Here is a 24,761-nt window from a genome sequence, read left to right on the forward strand (position 1 = left end):
CATATTCCACAGTGAGTCGAACAGCAAACCAAGCAATAGAATAATGTATGAACCCAAGGTCTCATCTGACTTATTTGTATAGTTTTTTTTTTTTTTTTTTTGAGCACTGGGAAAGAGGCTGGTCCAAGGCTTCATCTGAGATATGGCCTCATACAAAAGCAGTAAAAAGAGAAACTTTATTATTATAATATATTATATATGTATACCAGGAACAATGCAGATTAACAATATATTACTATGAACAGAGCAAACAACATGGAAGAAAGATCTGGTTTATAAATATAACTGCCATTTATATGCATATTCCATATGAAAATAAAGCTGAGATGTCGGGAGTTGGAGGTCTAGTTCTGTAGTTCTTTACATACCTCATACAACATGGACTTGATGTAAAACATTCCATATTTCATCACTGTGCACAAATGCCATCAACTGAGTTATCATCATTGCAGTTTGAAAGCATAATGTATAACACTACAGTATTAAAATTGCCAGTAATTCATTATGAAATACTATACAGTTTTACATGCCGCTAACGTTGTACAGCATCTAAACATAACAAAACAGGGCAATTCCAGAAGCTAAATTGCATAGAGATTTACATTTCTGCCTTCTATACCTATACCCCAAAACCTACATGTTGGGATTAAAGCCAGGTAAATTCAAGTAAATCCATGCACAGCTATAATAAATCTGAACATAGGAATAAAACCATAATGCTTAAATTAAGGAAGTTATATATGTATGCATGATTTGTTGTGATCTACAGTCTTTTTGGTGCCTATGAATATTCCGAGGGACAATTACTCTCCTATTAAAGAAGCAGAATGCAAAATGCAAATCTGAGGAATATATGAATGAATATATGTTAATCTATGTACCTCTCTCTCTGTATATATATATATATATATATATATCCTACAACTGGTTGAGGCATCTATTCTTCGAACAGCAACTGATGGAACATGATTTGTCAATCAGTAATCCATCGAAAAACCGATGTAAAAAACAAAAGTTATTTTTTTGCAGGGGCAATACCCCAGCACCCTGCACACCCTCTGCTAATGATATATTCTAACTCCAAGATAACACTACAGTGGGGAAAAAGGCAAATAACCCATTTCCCACTGAACTGTGATTTCACACAAAATTACTGTTGGCGTGCTCGATCAGCTGATTTTTGATCTGTCACGCCAACAGTTTTATGGGTTTGATAACTTGCCATTTCATAACTTATAGGTAACCCACTTGCATATGTATATATATATATATATATATATATATATATATATATATATATATATATATATATATATATATATATACATAAAGATATAGATATAGTATATATGTATACACACACATATATATATATATATATATATATATATATATATATATATATATATATATATATATATATATATATATACATATATATATATATATGTAAAATATAGAAACTCCAAGTATTCACCACACTGAGGTTGAAGTACTCAATTTAATATTCCAGCCAATGTAAAAACAAATTTTATAAACTGTAAAACAAATGATGAGTGCATTCAGGTGTTAAACCCTTCATCAGATCTAAAAATAAACAACACTGACCTTCTATTTATTTAAAATATTGTCCAGTCAACTCTTAATAAAAATCACCTAACTACTGGATGCTTAGATACTGATCAGCTTATCATCAGCTGTTGTTTTTGTGTTCTACCAGTCAAATAAACTAAATGACTGGATTAGCCAATGACTGTCATTATGAGTCCAATAAACACTACTGGTCAACTTCTCAATTTGGACATATGCTTTGGTTGCGTTAATGCAAATCAGCCTATGTTTCCTATTTCCATCTATAGTAATGATAATTTGTTTTTAGTACAAAATACCCCTATTTAAATTAAAAGATAAATTATACAATATATATATATATATATATATATATATGTGTGTGTGTGTGTGTGTGTGTGTGTGTGTGTGTGTGTGTGTGTGTGTGTGTAGGGCTTCATAAGAATCAAAAACAATCTTATATTCCGAATAGGGGATATTGCTTATGTGATACTAATTCGCAATGTAAAACACAAAAGGTTACCCTTCATCTATCAATATAAATAAAACTTCAGTGCAATACAGTGCAGAAATGGAAGATTTCCATTTCCTACACTGTACCACGATCTCAGAGTTGGTATATTTAAGTAGCGGGGGTGTGGAGGTTGCAGGGGGACTTGCCCCCCTGCTTACACCCTTTTTTTTTCTTTTGTTTTCAAAAATGTTTTTATACTGATTCGATCTTTTACTACTTCGATCAGTAAGGTTCATAGGTTCATAGGTTCATAGGTTCATACTAGGCTATCTGCCCGAGGGCATTTACAAGCCTAGCCCATAGTTTTGTGGCTTACGCCACCCCTTTAGTATGGGGAACTATACCCATTATTTTGCTGTGCCTCTGTCGAGCAGTGACACTGAGGTAATCCCTGGGCTATATCTGTGATCTCCCATCCATTGGTCAAGATTTCTCTTGAACAAGGCCAGCGAGGTGCTCTGCCTCACATATACCGGGATTTTATTCCACAGCATAGGGAGTCTTTGGGTGATGAATCTATCCCTCCAGCACGTCCTATTAATAGCGTTTAAGTCTCCCGCCCTTGTGGCTCTGACGGATCTAGATTTTTTGAGGTGCAGCATATTCATTAAATCTGGGTTTGACATGGCCTTGTATGTTATGCAAAGGTCACCTCTGAGCAAGCGGTAAGCGACTGAATAGAGCTGGAGTTCTTTCAGTCGGGCAGCATAGGACAGATGTTTGAGACCCTTTATCCTTTTGGTGAGGAACTTTTGTGGCCTCTCCAGCTGCTGCAAGTGTCGGGTCAGATACATTCGAATGGGGCATTGTACTCAATCATTGGTCTGATGAGTGATGAGTATAGGAGACTATGACCTCCCTTGATCTAGATGAGAATCCCTTCATGATAAGGTGGGCAATGTAGAAGGTCTTCCTAACTACTTTAGCTACATGGGTGTCGAATGACAGACTACTATCAACCTGGGTCCCCAGGTCCCTGATAACTTCTTCTGTGCTCAGTGGATTGCCACCTATTTGGTAGCTAGGGGTAACCTTGTTTTTCCTGAAGGGTATGACTATGCATTTTGGCATTTAACTTTAGGCCATGGCTCTGGCACCAGTTATCCATTTCTGTGAGACCCTTCTGAAGGATATCTGTGTCAGATGTGTTTTCTACTATGGCCCAGTTTGCAGTCATCTGCAAACTTTGTCAGCCATAACCCTCCTGTGTTTGCTTGTACTTGAAAAGTAGATGCCAAACAAGAGTGGGCCCAGGACTGAGCCCTGTGGTACACCACTTGTGACAGGCTTTGAGTCTGACATGGTGCCAGCAACTCTGACCCTGTGGGTTCTGTCACTCAGCCAGTTTGCAACCCATCTTGTGATGTATGGGTTAATATTTAAGCTGATGAGTTTTTCAATGATACCCGAGTGGGGTATTGTATCGAAGGCCTTCGCCAGATCGAGGTAGGCTGTATGGACTGCCTTTCCCTCATCAATGGCTTTGGTGACTGTTTCGAAAAAGTCAACCAAGTTTAGAAGGCATGATCTGCCTTTGACAAAGCCAAACTGGGATGGATCCAAAGTCTGCAAATTCCCTATGTCTTTATTTATGAGGTCCATTATGATCCTCTCCATGGCTTTGCAGATAAGGCTTGTCAAGCTAATGGGCCGGTAATTTCCAGGGTCAGCGGAGGCACCGCCTTTGTGAAGTGGGACCACAGTTGCAGTGCGCCACTCCCTGGGTACATATCCAGAGGTAAGACTATGATTAAACAGCTGTCCTAGCTGTGGGTTTAATTCCTCATTGAGTTCGTGGAGCACACAGCCGCGGACACCATCAGGTCCCATGGATGCTGTGTTTTTTGCTTTGGAGAGAGCAGTTCTCACTTGGGCGTTGGAGATGTTTGGGGGGCTGCAATCGCTTGGTATAGATATCTCTCCTTTTGGGGGGGAAGAAGTTTGCACTGAACCTGTCAGCCAGTATGTTGGCAATGTCTGTAGGATCAGTAATCTTCACATCATTTTGAACTAGTTCTGAGCATATCTGGGAGTTTCCTCCCAGGTTTCTAACATAGCTAAAGAAGGCCTTATGATTGTCTTTTGAGTCTTTAGCTATTTTTCTCTCAAAATTTGCTTTGGATGATTTTATGAGAGCTCTTAGTTTTTTACTTATAGTGATCAAGGGTGTCTTACCTTTTAAGGATTTTGCTCTATCTTGTAGTAGCTTCCTCCTTTTGTTGTAGAGTTTGTTTATGGCTGGGGTCCACCAGACTGGATGCTTGCCTTTGGTACAAAGAGTCTTTGTTTTGCTTGGGATTGCCTTATCCATGCAGTCCTGCAGGTGCTGGTAGAAGGCATTTGTAAGTGACTCAGCGGCTTGAGTACTGTTTTCCTGGGCCCTTAAAGGAGACCACACTAGTCTTTAGAAGTGTGAAGTCGGCTTTTGAGAAGTTCTTTACTGTGGTTTTTTTTATTTCAGGTGGGGGTGGGATGAGGACCTCCAGCGAGATTAGTTTGTGATCTGATCTCACCAGTGAGGGGTATACTTCGATGTTGAACATTGTGCTCCCATGTTCGTGATGATGAGATCAAGTATGTTTTCTCCTCTTGTGGGGATGGTGACTAGTTGTTCCATGGCATTTGAGTTTATGAATTCCAGGAACTTTTGGGCTAGGGTGTTTGGGCTTGAGTAGTGTTCCCAGTCTATATTAGGGTAATTGAAGTCACCTAGTATGATGGTGTTTGGTGATACATTTATCCCCTCTAGTGTTTTCAGGAAGGCCATGTGAGGTTCCTGAGTTTGTGAGGGTGGCCTGTAACATGCTACAATTTGCAGAGCAGTCTTGCCTATGGTTAATTGCACCTGAATAGTCTCCGATGCATCGTGCGTTGCCACAAGTCTTGAGGTGTGGGTGTCCTTGATGAATATGGATACCCCCCCTCCTTTCTTGGTATTGTCCGGATTTTGGGGTCGGAGCATGATAAGAGGTAAAACCTGATAGTGCTGGGGTGCTCTCAGGAGCCCTGAACCAGGTTTCTGTCACTGCACAGACATCGATGTTCTCCATACTGAGAAGGGCCTCAAGTGCGTGCATTTTGAGATTTAGACTTCTGGCATTGAGCAGCATTACCCTTAGTTTTTTCCGTTTTTGTGTTCTAGGGTGGTAGGTTTAGAATTTGAGCCTTGCCTAAAAAAGGCACTATGGGGGTGGCAAGAGCCTTTGCCAATATCCGGAATCCCAGGGGTGACAGGTGCAAGCCGTCCCTTGCAAAGCAGCGTGGCTTGTCCAGCATGTCATCCCAGGCAGACAGACATTGGATCCCCTTTGAATGACACCAGAGTTTAAGCCAATTGTTAAAGCTGATCATCTTATCTCTGTATTGTGGCATCATTCTTGGTGAAGGTAGGATACTGCTCAAGGTCAGGGTCATACCTGCCTGGGCTACATAATCAGAGAGCTCCTCAATGTCTCTTTTCATGTAGTCCAAGGATGTACGTCTCAGGTCGTTTACACCAGTGTGGACAATGACTGAGTCGTATTTGTACCTGCTGTTGAGAGACCTGAGTGCTTGCGTTATGTGGCGGATTCTAGCGCCCGACAGGCAGCTTACTGTGACCTTCTCCTTACTCAGTCTGGTGAGCGGGACGTCAGTGTGTCTGACTATGGAGTCACCAATGACTAGTGTGTCTGGCATTGTGTTTGGCCTTAAGGGCTGTGACTGTTTGACACTCTGACTGTGAGGTCTATGTGTTGCAGGTGTTGTGTTCTGAGGTGGTGGTTGTTTGGGTGTCTGCTTTGGTGGCCTCTGCTGTTTTGGTAGATTTTGATCAGAGCCACCGAGTATGTCTTTGTGTGTTTATGTGTATGATTTGAGGTTGTGATGGTACTATGTGAGACTGGGTCTATAGTGTGTGTGGTAACCTTCTCCTCCTGACTGGTCTTGCCAGTCCTATGTTGAGAGAGCTCAGCCTCCAGTTTGGCCATATAGTTGCATCTCTCGCATGTATTTGTGTTTTGTGGGAGGAGGAGAGGGTTGTCTGTGTACATGAGGCAATTGTAACATTGCCTCAATATTCCCAGGTTCACCAGCTGAGCAGGAGAGTACACTAGCAACTGATCCCTCGACATGCTAGAAGGACTAGACAAAAAACTTTAAAAGAGATTCGGGGCGTGGGTGACCGAGAAATGGGGTTTGCCTTTTGGGGTGCTATCTATAAGAGTGCCGTATCAAGGTAATAAGTACTGTAGGAGCAAGTGCTAGGTTTAACAGATAGAGAAAAGTCTACTTGGAGTCAAGTAGAGATGATCTTTTAGGTATTAGAGAAAGTGCTAGTAACAGGGATGCTTAAAGGTAAGATTGAAAAGAATGCACTCTGCAGTGTGCACTAGAGAAGTTAGATATGAAAGTAGGTAACTTGAGTTTTACCTGTTTAAAAAGTTAAGGTTTAGTGGAGAGTTACTATTTTTAAAACAGCAAGATGGACTGAAAGGGGTGGTTACTTTTGTATTTTGGTACTATGAAATACTGTAGGATGGCCAATAAATTTAAATAATTGAAGGGTGGGATTTCAAAAGTGATGGTTTTGTGATTACTCACATAAGCCAGTGAAAGTAGAGAGAAATGAGATATATGGTCAGATTAACATAAGAGGCTGGCTACTAGAAAGACAGTGGTATTTAACAAGACAACTTAAATGGGTGGGAGGGAGGCAAAAAATTCTGCCTGACTCAGAACAGAGAGAGCTGTGGTCTCTTTTGAAGTTTTAATATGCTGTTAAAACAGAATGCAAGCAAAACACAAGGTAAAGAAAACAAACTACAGTATTCAAAATATAGAAAGGCAATACAGAAATACAAAAAATAACAGCAAACTAACCTTTCCTTCACAGCAAAGTGTAGCAGAGTCTGGATGAGCCTTTCTGGTAAAGGTTCGATGTTTACTGATTCGAAGTAGTAAAACATCGATCATCTGATAAAAACCCATTGCCTCAATAAAGACTTATACAAAGTAAACTTTCAATGAATATTCTAAAGCCATGTGGCTGGAAAATTTGTATTTTCTTCTAGGATCATTTGTAGTTTTCTCATGTAACCCTTTTATAGGATATTTGCATTATTATACAGTGAAGATTTAGATTGACAAGATCTTTCTATTGTTTTTGTCTATACGGCTTTCCTGTGAACTTCTTTCTTGTTGTTTTGGTCCTTATTTTGTTTTATCATTTCTTTTAACTTTTGTAATTTCTCCAAGACTTTTGGTTTTCTAATACCATGACAGGAATGGACCCCATTTCTAAGTCAAAGTATGATCAAAGTTCATGAAATTAGTATTGTTTCAGTTTTCTATGTTAGGCAGAAGTGCTCTTTGCAGCACTGGCAATGTGCCCAGAATTGACTCATTCTGAAATTCATGCAGAGTTTCAGGCATCGGTAATATATCTAAATATGATTGTAAATTCTTTCTAATGAGACCCATTACTCTTACTACTATTGGAACTGTCTGGGTATCCCTAACTTCAGTAGGACATTAGAGATGTGTAAGCAGACAACACAGCAGCTTGCTGACCTGCATGCAGGGGTTGTCTGTTAATGAAAAATGATTGGAGTATTAATGTGACTTGCATGATGTAAGAAATAACTTATTGTTGCTACAGTATATGTGCAGCAAAGTTGAAATTCATCATATGGGAATTTGTAGCACACTCCAGTGTTGGAGTGCAAACAGCTGGCAAAGTGACTATAACTGTTGGATGGGGTATGAGACTGTCTGTGAATGAAAGCATATTATCCTGATCTTCTCATTTGCTCAGTTTAAGCAGTCTGACATAAAATTAGTAAACATTTGTGTGAAATATGTTGTAATACTTGGTCTCTGGCACAGTTTTTGAGAAACAAAGTTGAGAAACTCTCTGATTTTGTAGAATTTTCCTTATTTAGCCGTTTATTTTTGTTCTATTCCTCAGAAAAAGAGTGTGTTTTTCTCTAGTAAATCATTGAGGAAAGCAGTAATTAAATAATGACAGACATTTGAGTTTCAGACTTCATATAGTATATGAAAAGCATGTTAATAAAAAACATATTATTGTATAAACTAAGTATGTAAAAATTCAATTTGAAATTGCTCCCTGATCTTAGATCTTTGTCAACATTATATCTGGCTTTATAGCTGATTCTTGTGCTAAAAGATTGAGATGTATCATTTTTTATGTCAGATGAACTGTGAACTTCAAAGAGGGTATAACTGCTGGCTTGAGGTGGGATCTGTCTGTGGTTGGAAGTAACTTATCTGTTGTTATTAGCTTAGTTTAAATAGTCTGATTTTACATGACTAGTGTGCATTTGTGTAAAATAAACTGGAGTACCTTATTGCAGCTATTGTGTTTTTCTGCAAAACAAACATGAAATATAATTACTGTGTCCATAATAATTATGGATGTATTTATTTATTTTGCATCCATCAGATATCTAAGATGTATAGAATTAAAATGGTGGCATATAATTGCTGACTATTGGATTTGTCTGTGGATGAGAGTGACTGACATACCGGTCATGATCAAATGACGCAGGGCTGGATTCACGATGGCTTGCACGGAGTCTAAGAGTAGAGTAAGATTCCATGCAGCCATCATGTCCGACGAGCGATCCAGGAACAGCCTGCAGGGGCATGCAAGAGAGCTCCTAAAACAGCTCTTACATGGACAGGGCAGGGTTATGCAAATTACCTCAATTGCAGGTGAAAGGCATGCAAATTAGGTAGATTTGTGATTCAGGAAACCCGAACCTGTCCGAGTACGAGCAGTGTTATCTGCAGAAATGTACTCAGTTGACAACTGAGTACCGTTCTGCAAATAGCAAAACGGAGCCATGACAGCTCCAAATAAAGGTTGCATCCAGTGCAGGAAGCATGCCAATGGCCAAATATATGGTCAATGGCAATGTTTCCTGATGCAACATGAAAAAAAATATAACTTATTTTTTCTCCGATTTCCGATGTTTATGCGTAGCGCAGCGCCACACAAATGGGCTGCACTCTAAAAATCAGAAAAATAAAAATTAAAACCCACAAATGTGGATTTTTATGGAAATTGTTAATTTACAATGCAAGGGAATGGCAGGCTGAAGACAACATTTCCACCGAGTAGAGGTTGCTAAGGGGGGAAGCACAGTCTAAGAGATGTAACCAAGCATTAGTAGGCAATCCTATGCAAAGTAGGGTTAGGATAGTGAATCGCATAGATGAACAAAAGCCAACATGCTCATATTTGCTTAACTGGCCCTTAAGCAGTCGGGTCTGCTCAGTATGAAAATATAAAGCAGTGATGGGCCTCGAACCCAGGATACTGTACACTATAGTTAAAGTACTGAACCACTAAACCATGACAGTACTGCAGTGGTCAGCCAGTATGAAGGAATGTTGATAGGTCTATGCAAAGTATCTCATGGAAACCCTGCAGGCACAGCATAATCCCTGTTGAGTTATGACACACAGGTGAGTCCTGCAGTAAGAACAGAACTTGACTTCAAACACACACACACAGTATAAATGTTAATATTGGTCATGTTTACACACATCCACAAATGTAGTGGACCTCAGATTGCAACATACTGAAAGGTCACAGTGGGCATGCTCACACACTTGAATAAATGAGACAAATGTCAGGCAACAAAACATGGAAAGCCTGAACTGGGCATGCTCGCATACTTAGGCCATGTCTGAGTACAGCAGTGGGCCACACATATCTGCCAGTTGCATGTGTAAACCCAGGAACCTCTCACTATCCAGCAATCTTCCCTGTGCACACAGTTACATGACAACAGACACATATATAATATAGTGGAACCCTGTCATAATCAAATATGTTCTGCAGATACCTAAGTTGTTCAAAGAAACTGGGAAAGCAAAGTTGATAAAGACCTGCAAACAGTATCAGTAACAAATATTGTGCATTCCAAACATAAGTATAGGTTCAGAGGTCGATACTAGGCTATCTGCCCTAGGGCATGTACAAGCCTAGCCAGAGTGTGTTTGGCTTTTGCAACCCTGTCAGATTACTACACTGTGCCAGTGAATAGTAGGCCACATAAGATAGCCCATGTACATCTAGGCTAGTGTGCCTCTGTCTAGCAGGAACACACAAGATATCCCAGGGGTAAACATACGATCACCCATACAGCCATCAAAATGTCCCCTGTAGGTGGTCAGTGGGTGGCTCTGCCTATGTGAAACTGTGATCACAATCCGGAGTGAGTGGAGGCCCTGGGATAGGAATCTGTCCCTCCAGCATGTCCAATTAACATCTGTGTTGAGGTATATGTCCATGGAGTGTGTAGCTCCAAGGGAGTGAGATATCCTGAGGTGGAGCATGTCCAGTAAGTCTGGGTTGGGTATTTCCGTAAACAACAGGCACACATCATATCTGAGTAGGTGGTAAGCAACTGAGTATAGCTGGAGTTACTGCATCCGAACTGAGCAGGTCATCCATGTGAGTCCCTACATCTGCCCGGTGAGGAACATCTGTGGCCAGTACAGTTGCTGCAGGTGTTGGGTAAGGTACACCCCAAATGTGGCATTGTAACCAAGCATGGTTGTGATGAGTATAGGGGCACAATTACCTCACTCGATCTACATGTGAAACCATATGGGATAAGGTGGCTTATATAGAAGATCTGTCCAACCACTTTGGCAATGTGAATGTCAAAGGCGACATTACAAACAAGTCATGTCTCCAATCACCTAACAACTCCTACCATATGTAATGGAGTACTACCAATGTGGTAATGTGCGGGCATGTTGCTATTCCCAAAGGGGATGACTATGCAACTAATGGCATTTAGCTGTAGGCCATGGCTCAGGCACCAGTCATCCATCTCTTTGAGACCCTGTTTGAGTATGCATGTGCAGCCGGAGAGTTAATTATGGCACCCAGTTTGCAGTGAAGTGCGAACAAGGTCAGCCATATTCCCCCTGTGGTAGCCTGTACGTCAGACAAATATATACTGAACAAGAGAGGTCCCAGGACTGAGCCGTGTGGAATGCCACGTGTAACTGGTGTATAGTCAGACATGGCACCTGCAATTCTGACCATGTGGGTGCTAACCCTGATCCAGGTAGCAATCTACCATGTGAGATATGTGTCCATATCGACGCTGGTGAGCCTATGCATAATGGCCCAGTGGGTTATTGTGTGGAAGGGGTTTGCAAGGTTCAGGTAGGCTGTGTAGACAACTGTCCCTATGTTGATGGACCTGTTAACTGTGTAAAGAATACAAACATGTTCAAGAGGCAAGATCTGCCCACAACAATGCTGAAATGTGTAGAACACAGTGTCTCTAGGTTCCCAATGTGTATGTGTAAGAGACCCATGACAATACGCTCCATAGCATTGCAGAACAGGCTAGTTAGGCTTATAGGTCAATATTGTCTGTGGTCCGTTGTGGCACCAACTCTGTGTAGTGGGACCACTGTCGCTGTTTGCCATTGTGTGAGTACATATCCTGTAGTAACTCTGATATTGCACAGTGATGTAATGTGAGGGTTACGTCTGTCATGAAGCTCATGTAAGATGCATGCCGGGACACCATCTGGTCCCATTGATGCTGTGATGTATGCTTTGGGGAGGGCAGCACTCACCTGTTACTGTGTGATGTCAGGGAGGTTACACTTTGTTAGGATGGATAGTTGCTCCCTAGGTGGGATGGGGGGGAGACATCTGCACTGAACCTGTTTGCCAGGATTTTGGCAATGCCAGTGGGTTCAGGGTAAGTTTAGTCAGTATGCAGTAACACACAGCATATCAGTGAGTGTCCACCCAGGTTCCTGACATAACTGAATAAGGCATTGTGACAGTCCTACGTGTCTGGTGCAATGGTCCATGAGAAGCAGCCCTTAGATAAGTTCATGAGTGATCGCAGCTGTCTGCTAGTACAGATCACAGATGCTTTCCCTGTCTGGGATTGTGGTCTCTCATGTAGTAGCTTCCTCCTTACGTTGAACAGCTTATTCATGGCTGTGGTCTACCAGACAGGTCCCCTGCCATTGGAGGAGTGAGTCCTGTTGTTATCTGTGATAGCACAATCCATGCAGTCCACTAGGTGTCCATAGAATGTGTATGTAAAGGATTCAGCAGTCGGAGCCATATTTGCCACTGTCTCAGAGTCTCTGAAGGATACCACCTTGCTTTGGTGAAGTGAGACGTTGGCTCATGAGAAGTTCACCAAGAATACCCAGGATGGGAGTGTGGAGGGTATATGTATGCCCAGTGAGATATATGTATGTTCTGACTTTACCAATGAGGGGTATATCACTGGTGTGGAACATAGAGTCCCCATGTTGGTGATGATCAGGTCCAATATGTATTCCACCTTGTGGCTGTGGTGACTGGTTGTGCCATAGCATATGAATTAACAAATTGTAGTGACTGTAGGGTGAGGGTGTTGGGGCTTGAGTAGCATCCCCAGTCAATATTAGTGTATTTGAAGTCACACAATATAATGTTGTTTGTGGAGACCTCCATATTCCCCACTGTTCCCAGGAATGCCGAGTGTGGTTCCTGAGTATGGGAGGGTGGTCAGTAGCAGGCAACAAACTGAAAGGCAGCTCTGCACAATGGTAGTTGTAAATGTATGGTCTGTGATGCTTTGTGCAGTGCTACTAACCCAGAGGTGTGTGTATCTGTGATGTATATGGATACTCCCCCTAGTTGTGTTGTCCGTTCCATGTCCTGTGGCCAGAAAGCATGGTATGAAACATAACATGGTAGTGCTGGTATGCATATGTGAGCCTGAACTAGGCGTCTGTTAGTGCACAGATATCGCTATCCTCCATACTGAGGAGAGACCTGAGTGGCCACAGTAGGAGGGTAACACATCTGGTGTTGAACAGCATTACCCTTAGTGTCATATAACCTGTAATGTGTATGGAGGTGGGTTTGTGTATTGAGCCCTGCTCAACAAATGCACTATGGTGGTAGCAAGAGCCTTAGCCAGCATTCGAAGGTCCAAGTGTGACAGCTGCAAGCTGTCCATACTGAAGCTACGTGGCATGTCGAGCATGTCACCACAGGCTGACAGACACTGTATCCCCTATGAATGACACTAATTTTTTAGCCAACTGTTAAACGTGATATGTTTGTCTGTATACTTTGACATCATAATTGGTGGGTGTAAGATGCTAGACAAGGTTAGGGTAATACTGGCCTGGCCTACATGATCAGAGTGTTCCTCCATGTACCATGTCATGTGGTCCAGGGAGTAACATCTGATGTTTTATGCACCAGCATGGACAATGATGGTGCCAGTCCTGTACTTTATTTGGAGTGACCTGACTGCATGTGTTATGTGGCAGATCCTGGCACCCAACAGACAGCCCAAAGTGACTATTCCCATGTGTGGGCTGGTGAGTGGTACGTCAGTGTGTCTGACAATAAGTGTCGCCTATTACAAGTGTACTAGGTGAGTTGTCTAGCCTGAAGGGCAGTGACTGTGTGGCGCACTGACATTGTAAACTATGTGATATGTGGGTATTGTAGTGGGGCAGCAGTTGTGTGTGTGCCTGCTGTGGATGTCTCTGCTGGTTAGGCAGAGTTAATTCACAGCGTCCGAGTATGTCTATGTGTGATAATGTGGTTTGAGTGCTGTTGCCAGAGGATATGTGAGACTGATATGTGTTGTGTGTGCTTACCTTCACCACCTGATAGATTGTGGCAGTCATGGGTCGGGAGAGTTCAGCACCCTGTATGTCTCTATAGGTGCATCTCACACATATAACTGAGTTTGTCGGGAGGAGGAGAGGGCTGTCTGTGTACATGAGGCAGATGTGACATTGTGTCAACATCACAATATTCACCAGCTGGACTGGAGAGTACACACGAAATAGATCCCTGGACATGCTGGGATATTATGATGACATACACTGTAGCCAGATCACAAAGGATCAGCAGGGTGTCAAGTGTGTAAAAGAGTATAACAGGGATTAGTGCTCAGGTTCATTGGTGTTCTGTAAAGAGTAGCTGATAAGGAGTCCAGACTGAATCATGACACCTCCAACAGCTGTCATATATAGCAATGTACACCCATATATGTCCTGAGTCAGGGCCAACTGTACCTGACTGACAATGCCGACATCCTGACAGACAGGCCCATATATACAGACCCACCTCCCACTGACGATAGTCCATATCAACATACCAGGAGATATCACATGTAGAATGGATGAACAGCTACCCCCAATGCCAAAAGCATGGCAGCGAGTGGAATACATTGATTCACAATATGTGTCATGCATAAACTACAGAACAAACAGATCCTGCACCTGAACAGTCAGCTGAGCCTCCCCCCTACACAGGATGTGGAACCATTGAATGTGTTACAGCAACATATGGCACTCCACACAAGTGTTGGTGCACAACACACCATGGTAAGTACAGTCCAGTACGCCTGCAAGGCCATGTAGTCCATCATGGTTGAAGTCATAAATAGAGCTATTGGAAGCTGACATACACACAACCCTACAAACTGTGGTATGTTCATGTGTGGATCATGGTTCCCAAACATGCTAGACTGTTTGCAAGGCAGCCACCCAGGACATACATCACTGAACACAGCTACACGTCTCACATAGACTTTGAATAGCCCGTTATCAACATCCCAGACACATGTAGTACCCACAGAACCAACAAGCTGTGCATAAATATATGTTGACATATGAAGGAATGTCAATGTGTCCACAGATAGATCACACAGGGTAAGGGTTATGAGTTCCTGTTCAAGCTGTTGACACCCGACGACCCACATGGACCATTCCTGGAATGGCATAAAACAAAGTGTACACACATTACCATGTCCCGTCTGATGATGTTACCATCCTATAAACAAAGCAGGAGAAGTGAAACCGCCCAGTAAAGCATGTAACGCCCTGTGTTATTGCATCTCTCTTTAGTCTCCTAACATAGTTAGGTAGGGGTTTGAATCCTACAAATGCTGATTGTGTGTGGGTGGGGTGTGTGCAATTGTCCTTGAAAGGAGTGCCCTTTTTGGAGACTGGGAAAACACTAAAAGAGGTACATTCCTCTTTTGAAAGACTGATTATGTCACCATCCTATAAATACAGCAGGAGAAGTGAACTCACCCAGTAAAGCAAATAGCGCGCCATGTTTATGCATCTCTCTTTCTCGAGTATCATAACATAGTTAGGTAGGGGTTTGAATCCTGCAAGTGCTGATTGTGTGTGTGGGGTGTGTGTATGTGTTGAATTGTCTGTGAAAAGAGTGTCCTTTTTGGTGACTGGGAAAACACACTAAAAGAGGTACATTCCTCTTTGGAAAGACTGATGATGTCACCATCCTATAAATACAGCAGGAGAAATAAAAACACCCAGTAAAGCAAATAGAGCGCCTTGTTAATGCATCTCTTTCTAGTGGCATAACATAGTTAGGTAGGGGTTTGAATTCTGCAAACTCTGACTATGTGTGTATGTCAATGCAGTCTGTATTTTGCTTTTACTATGGTATGACAAATTATGATTGCAACAGTAAGTGCATTGCACACATCAGGTATCTGCATTGCAAAAATATATGTGTACATGTCCCCTCAATCAGTACATAGGTGTGAAGCCTGCATACTACATGAATACATTTGTTTCCATTGACAGGTTGTGCCGCTGCTTCTCAGATTGTAGGTCACATATGAATGTATGTGACAATACCATCCACTGTCGTGATCTGTGGCCAAGGTTATCTGTGCCACACACACCCATGACAGTTACCTTAGAGTAGTGTGAGTGAGTGTATATGCCTGGGGTATATGTCAGACATGTTCATACACAACAACGACTGCCAATTATGGACAGTCTTTTAAGGTGTACAACTGCCTTGTGGATAAGCATTCAGGTCTCTAATGTCTTATGTGATACACCTTGGGACTCCACAATACCTATGGATATGTGCATACCAAGGGACACATGACATAACATGAGGCCGTATGTACACATTGTTACCCAACATTCATGTTGAGGGCTACCGCCTGTGTGTTACTGACGGGATAGTATGTATAGTACATGTGGATGACTATGCCATAGTCATCTTACTGCTATACAGCATGTATCAGACAACAGGTATCTGTCTGTATTATACCCTTGTGTAGGATATGCGTCCCATCCAGGGAATGCATTGTAGGCCAATGCATGCATTTCCAGATTTGGATGGACACATCCCTAGTGTGTTTGCATGTACATAAGGGGGCTATATGCCAAACAGGTGTAGTCACAGGAATTGGTGGAGGTCATTACCACTGGTCAGTGTTATAGTATAGCACCAGAAGGATCCAACTGTCACTGAGTTCCCTACGACTTTGTGTCATTTGTCAGGACATCATCCAGTGATTGCTTATAGTCATGCTGTTGAGGTTGTGTATACTACCAGACCACAAATCATTGACAGATATTAATGGTATCACCCACAGCATGGTGTCAACCCATGTCATACACACGTTTACCCATGTTAGTACATAACTGTAGTAGAATGCATACTGTCCATTGAAAGATACTATGAGATGTTAACAATGTGTACAACAGGGTATGCCACATGACCCATGTGTCCACTATGCATGTACATGCAGACAATGCGCACCCACCATGTTCACATATGTACACCTGCTAATCTGAACTGCACACATCACACACATACTGCCCACTCACTAACACATGCTGGCAACACATTACACTTCAGCCAAGTGGCACATGGGTGGACAATACATACTCAGACCTAACAGTGGTGTAAACAATGCTACATTGACAATCAGAGCTTTGATGCATAATGTCTGCTCAGATATACCTACAAGGATGTCATTACACTTTCCTATTGACAACTTGCTAAGATTGCTACACTGCTATAGTGTCACCCTGTGCATCAGCACCATGTTAGCCTGTTCCTCCGTCAATGTTACATATGACAGGAGATGACACATGTATCATCATATGCACAGGGTGTTTTGTTGTTTGCCAGAGCCTGACATTGACCCATCCAATCGACATGTCTGTGTGTGTGTGTGTGTGTGTGTGTGTGTGTGTGTGTGTGTGTGTGTGTGTGTGTGTGTGTGTGTGTGTGTGTGTGTGTGTGTGTGTGTGTGTGTGTGTGTGTGTGTGTGTGTGTGTGTGTGTGTGTGAGGGACAACAGTACAGCATGGGCCAATGTTGATGTAAGGTGTGTGTGTATGTGTGAGCCCTAGTTGTTTGGTTAATGTGTGTGTGTGTGTGTGTGTGTGTGTATGTGTGTGTGTGTGTGTGTGTGTGTGTGTGTGTGTGTGTGTGTGTGTGTGTGTGCATGCACACAGCTCCACCATGTGGCTGCCATATACGGTAGTTTGTGGGACAGCCACAGACTGTACCTGCTAGGCTGTACAGATCACTGTCTCCGGCCACGGACACAGTACCTGTGCCTGGCAGGGGTGCTATGGACAGTATCAGGTGCTAACCCTGACTGGGTACTGTCATCAGAGGCAGAGGTATGATGACTGGACCCATGTCCCTGCTGGGACTGGCCAGAGCCATGTGCACGTGGTCTACTGGGACGGTCAATGGACAGGCCAGCCAAAGCATTGCTGGGGCTGGTACTGCCACTACAGGAGCAGATGTGAACTGTGGGCCATCCGCGACCACTGCCAGCTGTTGCTGTTGCTGGCATGTGTCCACGTCGACGTCCCAACCGTCCCGCACGGTCCTGGCTAATGGAAGACGTATTGTGGGGGGTATCTAATGTCTCGCCGCAATGTCTATCAATGACCTCGGTGTAAGTCCAGATGGCACAGATGCTGTCATTGATAGCAGTGTAATGTGCCCTCTGTGCCCTAAGTCCCTGCCTGGTGTACCGTTCCATATGTGCCTGAGCCTGCATTACAGCCCAGAACATACTGGTCATCGTAAGTCTATGAGGGCATGCCTGCCAGGGGCAATATGACCAGTGCTGCTCCCCTGAGAACCCCTGGACCTCTGCCTATGTGGTACCGTTCCGGGAATATGGCTATGGCTGCTGTGAGGGGATGCAAGTGCCATGGGTACCACACTCTCCTGGTCAATGCCAACTGTATGCTGCCCCTCGCCTATGGCCATTGGTGGTGAGGGATGTATTGACAGTATGAGTGTGCACACAGATGGGGTTGAACGCTGTGTACTGTCGATTGGCGGACCAACGACAGACCCTGTCAAACCTTCCTGTGCCAAAATACATGTCTCATCATCACCACTATGCAAGTGGCTTCAGGTTCCCTGCTGCTTGCAGCCAGCCCTAACTCAGCACCTGTGAGAGGAAGACAGGAAACACACTTTACGGTATGCACATGAACGCATGCACACATGCACACATGAACACATGCACACATGCACACATGCACACATGCACACATGCACACATGCACACATGCACACATGAACACGTGCACACATGAACACATGCAAACATGCACACATACACATGCACACATGCTCACATGAACACATGAACACATGCACACATGAACACACGAATGCTTGCACACATGCACACATGAACACATGCACACATGCACACATGAACACATGAACACATGCACACATGAACGCATGCACACATGCACACATGAACACGTGCAAACATGAACACGTGCACACATGAACACTAATACACCCCTCACTACAGCACATGCACACACACAGCAGCAATCCAAAACATACTCTATAGTGGGTGAAGGTGGGTGTCAGTATCACAAGGTAAACAGCCACCACACACGTGTCAGCATGCAGAATATGTGTTGCACAAGACCATGCAGTGCAAGTGTAGACACCCCTATTTAATGGCAGTATACATGCCTCTGATGCAACTGTGTAGTTCAGTGATTGGCTACACCCTGGAACACAGTGTGTACATGGACACAACATTGCTGTGCAGGTATTATCAGCTCTGCAATGCCTTGTGCACCATCACTCACAAGTATACATGCCATGGCTGCATGTGTTATCTGTGTGACACATAGATATCCATGTCTGAGTACAGTGTCTGTGTCCATAGCAGATAATAGTGGGCACATGTGTAGCACATGCATGCTATGTACACACACGGGATGAGTGGTGCATGTTGACATGAGGGAATCCCAATGTTCTACATGGCCAGTGTACAGTGGTTATGGTGAGTGTGGGACATATTGCAGATATGTTGGTGCCAGATATGGCATGGCATGCTACACAACTGCAACATCAAACACCACACATACCCAATGTGTGTCAGGTGACCTATACACCCACTAGCATTCCAGGACATATATGTGACACTTTGTGTGGATGCCGACTGCTGTGCATATTGTGTATAGTGGCATTTGTAAGCACACACACAGCATCATACTATGCATGTTGTGTATAGGTGCATATGTTTGCACACACACAACATTGAGGTGCAAAGCAATGACTGCTATGAGTAGTACTGTGGTCACTGTAACTGGATGGGGTGTAGTACCCTGTGCCATCATCAACATGCATATTGTGGTCACTCACAGCTACTAATGTGTGCAAGACCACCACCTAGCATGCTTTACCTGAACTGCAGTGCAGTGGCTACAATCACAATTACACAGCCACCTTGTACATGGGTGTGTGAGGTGCCCAATAGGGAGCATTGCCTAACATGTCTGTGTTATGTGTTGCAGAGTGTTGCACAGCCCCATGATAGGCTTCCACCCCTGAGGTACATCATGTCTGTGTGCATGACATGTGGGATACTGAAATGTAACCTTACAGTGGGTGTGTGGTAATGCCAAATGTAGCATGTTTTCATGTACTGCATATGATAAACGTGTTCTGCTGTGTACAGCTGTAGCAACTATGCATATCCAATGTGCAGTACAGTGTTGCCACAATTGTGTCTGCTGCACTGTGCATTGCATGTGATTGAGTCAGCTACTGACTTTACTGAGATGATTGATGTCTCACAGCAAACATGCACAGCATGCATTATGTGTAGGTGTGTTACATGTACATGGCCTACACCTCACCTATGACATGTACATTTCTTTACCATTATTAAAGTGTTAACACACTCACCAGCATGTATCGTCCGCCCTGCTGTCACACCAGAGGGACCTACAAGAATATGACACAGTTTGTCAGTGGCCACAACCGTGGCATTGCTACTGTGAGTGTGCTAAACTATAGTGAAACAACAGTCAACAGTCACAGGTGTACAGATACTATTCCAAATATCAGTACTGCACATGATAGGCAGCGCAACTGCTAAACACACAGTGCACATCTCACATATGCATATGCTAACTATACAGGTCATGGTAGTGTACAGCTAGGGCATATTACCTGCACGCTCCATGTCATCCTGCTGTGTGGCTCCGGCCTCCATGATGACACATGTGTGATGCTGTTGCTGCTGTAGGCCAGGAGCCACCATGCTTAGGAGCAGCTCCTCCACTCTGGTGAGGGGGGGATGTATGGCAGCCCCACCACCTGTAACAAGCTGTTGCCTATGGATATCAGACGCACGCCGCCGGACATGTCTAATCAAATCACTGCAGTGATGGCGTACCTGCTCATATGTCTGGTTATGCATGCCTATGTCATTTACCCGGTGAACAAGTTCTTGCCACAGTGCAGTATGCTCATGGTGGTGCTGGCTGGTCTGGAAAAAAGCAGGTTATAGTTCTGCACCAGGCTGTTCTGGATTTCCTGCTCCTCCGCAGCTGTGTATGATGGATTGCGTTGATGAGCCCTATCCCTGGAAGACAATTAAACAATATGTGTGAGCAAGTCATGTGGCACACTTACCATTATGAAGTACAGATATCACTTAACTGCCATATATAGCATCTATCTGTCTATCAGAGGATACACACGTCAATACTACATATCAGTGCTCAGCCCACAACTGGCTGACAGTGCCTGCCACACTCCATTTCACATACCAGTATACGCCAGTAGTCAGCACACTGTTTGGGTTACAATGCACAACCTTGCCCCAGAGGTACATATCAAGCTAATGCATGAAGACATATGTCATCCAATGCAATGAATGCAATTTACATTTACAGTATTACCAGTAAACCACCCTAATCTTTGATGCCATACCCCTACCTAACATATGTGCGTGGTTGTTAATATAGCTGGCATACTGCTGTAACAGAGTATACATGTTGGTAGGTACACACACATACCCTGTAACACACATGTGATTGCGGGCATGGTACAGGCATCATTACACACACATCAGACATACATACAACACACAAATGTATGCCGACACAGATGAGCATTACCTGTGTACCTTATAGTACTGTGTGCCCCTACTTACAGATAAATATGCCTGAGGTATGTAATCTGTGCAGACTACAGGAAACACACAAGACAGTGTTACCAGGGAATGTGAACATACACCATACTGTGCTATTTAGGCCTACAGCTTCAGGTAATACAACAATTCATATGTGAGATGGATTCACCAGCAGTACCACTTACTGAGCATACATGTATTGCTTCAGACTACAATGGGACATCATAGTCGTACACAAGGAACTTCATCACAACATATGCCATCCTACTATGTCTGCATTCCAATAACTGACACATCTTTCTCTGGCCTCACACCTAAGCCACACACTACCATGACAGACACAACCTCACACTAAGCTAACACACCTCTACAAACCTTGCACACAGTCACTGTCACACTCATTCCATCTCACATAGCAGGTATTGCACTGAGTACATGTGTGTGTGCATTGTGTCATAGGTAGGTAATACGCTATTGGCCCCAGGGCCTAGAGCAGCCTAAACATATGCTACCCTGTCCTTTGACACACATGTAATGTGATTTCACTTGCTCCTGTCAACCGGATATACAGAGGTGACTCCCAGGGCATATTACAAATCTCCAAATCAATCATCAGGGGTATGTATGACATCTGCCAATGAGGAGCCTTGTTTGTTAATGCTGGGTGGTTCAAGTCCAGAGTATGGCATATTTGTGGATAGGAACCTGTACCTCCAGCATGTGTTGTTTAGTGAGGTGACAAGGATTAGGGCCCTAGGTCATGTAGCCCAGAGGGATTGTGAGGAGTTGTCATGGTGCTTGGCCAACTGCTACGGGTGTGACATACCTCTGTATGTCCGGCAGTGGTAACCTCTGGGTGGGTGGTATGCAACGCACTCTAGCTGTGGTTTAGTGAGTCAGTCTGCATAGGGCATGTGTTTGAGGGCAGTATTACTCTTTGTTAGGTCTGTCTGTGGCCTTTCCACTTGCTGTAGTTGTCATTTGAGGTACATACCATATGGGGCATTGTGATGAGAAGAGGGGAACACCGACCTATATTTCCCAACATGACACACCTTTTGTGATGACATGCACCATGCAGACAGATCACAGGACTACTGTGGTACTATGATTATCAAAGGGGAGCCTACTGTCCACCTGTGTCCCATGTTCCCTTCTGTTCTGACACCTTCACTGTTAGGCAGGCTACCACCTATGTGGTAATTACTGCATAAGGTGCTTTGGAATGGGGTATGGCATTACAGTCTCAACACTGGTGTTCAGTCCATGCTTTGGACAACAGGCACCTGTTGCAGTACATATGACCCCGTGTCACTCTCTCTCTCTCTCTCTCTATATATATATATATATATATATATATATATATATATACAATACCAAAACAAGTCCAGCACTGAATAATATATCCACAAATAAGTATCAACAGCCGTCTTTGAAGGAAAGCTTTATTAAAGCCGTGCAGTCACCCCACAGACCGGTTTCGCTTTCACCAAAGCGTCATCAGTGTGTGACGACAAACGCACAGTTGCATATTTAAATACAAAAACAACGTGCATGTTTTAAAGAAACCCTCACCCTGTTTATCATAAATCAATTTATAAAGTTATACATATTATATTCAATTGTCTTAAACCAGTTAATATGAATCCAATTGTAAACCCATACAAATAAAAATTTTTTTGTTTTTATTTTTATTTTTATTATATAGTTCATACCCACTCACATAAATATATGAATGTGCGTATATATGTATAGCTGCACTGGAACCATTCATTAATCCCTATTATATACTTGATATAAAATTACCAATGGTCATTAAGACCAGGTTTATGCAAGGCACCCAAATTAACTATCCATCTTCTTTCTTTTTGATCTAATATATTGTGTTTTACCCCATCTCCCAAACTCATGTCAACAACCCTATCAATACCCACAAATATGAAATGTGCCGTTGCATGTTCCAAAATATGTTTGTACAATGCACTCCTCACCCTATTGCACTTTATATCACTAATATGTGTTGCTATTCTTTGTTTAAGCATGCAAGACGTCTGGCCAACATAAAACGCTCCGCATCTGCATACAGCCATATATATGACCCAAGACGTATTGCATGTTATCAAACTTAATATGTCATAAACTTTACTTGTATTCGTGGAAGTAAATGAGGAGGTCTTAGACATGAGTTTGCAATATGTACAGTTCCCACAATATGTGCTACCTTTAGAAATAGTACTAATAGTTTTTGCTGTATTGATGTGCCGTTTATAGCTAGAAAAATGTTGTCCTATTGTTTTTCCTTTTTTATAAGCATATGCACAATGATCACCTAATATACTTGACAAGTAAGGATCATTATGTAATATAGGCCAATACTTGTCTATAATTTGTTTAATCAAATGGGTATTACTAGCGTACGTGGTCATAAATCTAATGGTTGATGTCTGAATTGACTTCCTAACTGATTTATCTTGCAATAAAACATTTCTATCCAAGTCATTAATTTGTTGTTTAGCTGTATTTATTATAGCTGTATTATACCCCCTCGCTTTAAATCTATTAACCATATCATTTTCAAAGAAATTATATGTCTGTTCATCTGAACATGTTGTTCGAACCCTCTGAAATTGTGCCTTAGGTATATTTTTAATGATGTGGGAAGGATGGCAACTATTGGCATGTAAAATGGAATTTTTTGAAAAAGGCTTTCTGTATATTGAGGTAATAATTGTCCCATCAATGGCCTTGGTTATATTAACATCCAGAAAGTCTATGGTAAACAAATCCACTTTACCAGTAAATTTGATGCCATATATATTTGAATTTAAATAATTACAAAAATCTTTCCATTCTGTTATAGTGCCATCCCATATAACCCAACAATCATCTAAAAACCTGTGCCACATGGTGAGTTTATTCTTATAAGGAAAATTTTCAGTATATATGCAAAGCTCCTCCAGGTAGCCCATAAACAGGTCGGCATATAAGGGAGCAAAGGTGGCTCCCATAGCCGTACCTTTAACCTGTAGATACCAATGATCATTGTATTTAAATGCATTATGTTCTAGAACCAACTTCAACATAGATAGCAAGAATTGTATTTCTCTTTGTGAATATATTCCTGATTTATGCATCCAATAGTCTACTGCCGCTATGCCTCCTTGGTGAGGGATACTAGTGTACAGCGACTGTACATCAAGCGTACCTAAAAAACTATTGTTCGACAGTTGTAAATCATTCATTAACTGTAAAAATTGTTTGGAATCTCTGATTCTTGCTGGTACTAATGTCAACAATGGCTTTAATTTGGTCTCCAGATATTCTGATAAGGGTTCTATAATAGAACCTCTTCCTGACACTATGGGCCTACCAGGAGGGCTTTGCAAGTTTTTATGTATT

The sequence above is a fragment of the Protopterus annectens genome, chromosome 12.part0 (genome assembly GCF_019279795.1).
Source record: "Protopterus annectens isolate FY-2018-M chromosome 12.part0, PAN1.0, whole genome shotgun sequence".
NCBI lineage: Eukaryota > Metazoa > Chordata > Ceratodontiformes > Protopteridae > Protopterus > Protopterus annectens.